The 2,873-nt window shown below is 43.2% G+C and overlaps 1 non-coding gene across 1 annotated transcript; it reads right to left on the bottom strand.

The window, feature by feature from the left end:
* Positions 1 to 2,268: 2,268 nt before the first annotated feature.
* LOC130937184 (small nucleolar RNA R71) lies at positions 2,269 to 2,376 on the bottom strand. Its single transcript, XR_009068413.1, has one exon. It is a non-coding gene; the product is annotated as a small nucleolar RNA R71 (small nucleolar RNA).
* Positions 2,377 to 2,873: the final 497 nt, after the last annotated feature.

The raw sequence follows: 2,873 nt of genomic DNA, 5'->3' as shown, positions 1-2,873 counted from the left end.
TCTGAATGGAGCATCATAGGTATTTTCTATGATGGTCTCTCTGAACTATCCAAGATGTCTTTGGATAGCTCTGCTGGAGGATCTCTTCATCTGAAGAAGACGCCTGCAGAAGCTCAAGAGCTAATTGAAATGGTTGCAAATAACCAGTTCATGTACACTTCTGAAAGGAATCCTGTGAACAATGGGACTAGTCAGAAGAAAGGAGTTCTTGAGATTGATACTCTGAATGCCATACTGGCTCAGAATAAAATATTGACTCAACAAGTCAATTTGATTTCTCAAAGTCTGTCTGGAATGCAAAATGCACCAAGCAGTACTAAGGATGCTTCATCTGAAGAAGAAGCTTATGATCCTGAGAACCCTTCAATGGAAGAGGTGAATTACCTAGGAGAACCCTATGGAAACACCTATAATTCTTCTTGGAGAAATCACCCAAATTTCTCATGGAAGAATCAAGAGAGACCTCAACAAGGTTTCAACAACAATAATGGTGGAAGAAACAGGTTTAGCAATAGCAAGCCTTTTCCATCATCTTCTCAGCAACAGACAGAGAGTTCTAAGCAGAATACCTCTGACTTAGCAACCATGGTCTCTGATCTAATCAAAACCACTCAAAGTTTCATGACTGAAACAAGGTCCTCCATTAGAAACTTGGAGGCACAAGTGGGACAGCTGAGCAAGAAAGTTACTGAACTCCCTCCTAGTACTCTCCCAAGCAACACAGAAGAAAATCCAAAAGGAGAGTGCAAAGCCATCAACATGGCCGAATTCTGGGAGGAAGAAGAGGCAGTGAACGCCACTGAGGAAGACCTCACTGGACATCCACTGACCTCTATTGAGTTCCCCAATGAGGAACCATGGGAATCTGAGGCTCAAAATGAGACCATAGAGATTCCATTGGAATTACTTCTGCCATTCATGAGCTCTGATGAGTATTCTTCCTCTGAAGAGGATGAGTATGTCACTGAAGAGCAAGTTGCTAAATACCTTGGAGCAATCATGAAGCTAAATGACAAGTTATTTGGAAATGAGACTTGGGAGAATGAACCTCCTTTGCTCACCAAAGAACTGAATGACTTGTCTAGGCAGAAACTGCCTCAAAAGAGGCAGGATCCTGGGAAGTTTTCAATACCTTGTACTATAGGCACCATGACCTTCAAGAAGGCCCTGTGTGACTTAGGGTCAAGTGTAAACCTCATGCCCCTCTCTGTAATGGAGAAGCTAGGGATCTTTGAGGTGCAAGCTGCAAAAATCTCACTAGAGATGGCAGACAACTCAAGAAAACAAGCCTATGGACTTGTAGAGGATGTTCTGGTTAAAGTTGAAGACCATTACATCCCTATTGATTTCATAGTCCTAGAGACTGGGAAGTGCATGGATGAATCCATCATCCTTGGCAGACCCTTCCTAGCCACAGCAAAGGCTGTGATTGATGTTGATAGAGGAGAGTTAATCATTCAAGTGAATGAAGAATCCCTTGTGTTTAAGGCTCAAGGATATCCCTCTATCACCATGGAGAAGAAGCATGAAGAGCTTCTCTCAAAACAGAGCCAAACAGAGCCCCCACAATCAAACTCTAAGTTTGGTGTTGGGATGCCACAACCAAACTCTAAGTTTGGTGTTGAACCCCCACATTCAAACTCTAAGTTTGGTGTTGGAAGGTTCCAACATGGCTCTGAGTATCTGTGAGGCTCCATGAGAGTCCTCTGTTAAGCTAATGACATTAAAGAAGCGCTTGTTGGGAGGCAACCCAATGTTTTATAATTAACTATTTTCTTTTGTTATTTTATGTCTTTTGTAGGTTGATGATCATAAGAAGTCACAAAATTAATGAAAAAAGCAAAAACAGAATGAAAAACAGGAAGAAAAATAGCACACCCTGGAGGACGCACCTACTGGCGTTTAAACGCCAGTGAGGTTAGCTGTTGGGCGTTTAACGCCCAGTCTGGCACCATTCTGGGCGTTTAACGCCAGAAAAGGGCACCAGACTGGCGTTAAACGCCAGAAAAGGGCAAGAACCTGGCGTTAAACGCCAAGAATGGGCACCAGCCCGGCGTTTAACGCCAGAAATGGCACAAAACGTGATTTTGTGACACAGTGAAGTCCAATGGAGTCCACCCGGATGTCTATAGGCTGCTCCTGTTCCATTTTTCACTAAGGGACAAGGCACCCAAATGGCTTGAATCCTTCCCAAAGGAAAGCTTAACTAATTGGGAAGAAGTGGTGAACAAGTTTTTAGCAAGATTTTATCCTCCTCAAAGGATCAATAGGCTAAGAACTGAGGTGCAGACTTTTAGACAACAAGATGGTGAGACACTTTATGAAGCATGGGAGGGATTCAAAGATTTGACAAGGAGATGCCCACCAGAGATGTTTAATGAGTGGGTTCAACTTCACATCTTCTATGAAGGTCTTTCCTATGAGTCAAAGAAGGCTGTGGATCATTCATCAGGAGGGTCTTTAAACAAGAAGAAAACCATTGAAGAAGCCATAGATGTCATTGAAACAGTTGCTGAGAATGACTACTTCTATGCCTCCGAAAGAAGTAACACTAGAGGAGTAATGGAGCTGAACCACATGGATGCACTGTTAGCCCAAAACAAGATGATCACCAAGCAGCTAGCAGATCTTACCAAGAAGGTGGAAGAGAACCAAGTTGCAGCAGCCATCACCTCATCACCAGCTCAAGAAGGAGTAAACATAGGAGAAGAAGGTGACTGAGAGCAAGCCAACTATGTGGGAAACTCACCTAGACAAGTCCATGATCCATACTCCAAAACTTACAACTTTGGATGGAGGAATCACCCCAACTTTGGATGGGAAAATAACCAAGACCAAGGGCAAGATCAGAGATGCCACAACTTCAACTCCAA

The sequence above is a fragment of the Arachis stenosperma genome, chromosome 6 (assembly GCF_014773155.1).
Source record: "Arachis stenosperma cultivar V10309 chromosome 6, arast.V10309.gnm1.PFL2, whole genome shotgun sequence".
Taxonomy (NCBI): Eukaryota; Viridiplantae; Streptophyta; class Magnoliopsida; order Fabales; family Fabaceae; genus Arachis; species Arachis stenosperma.
The sequence above is the reverse complement of the archived record's forward strand: the minus strand, read 5'-3'. Positions and strand labels throughout refer to the sequence as shown.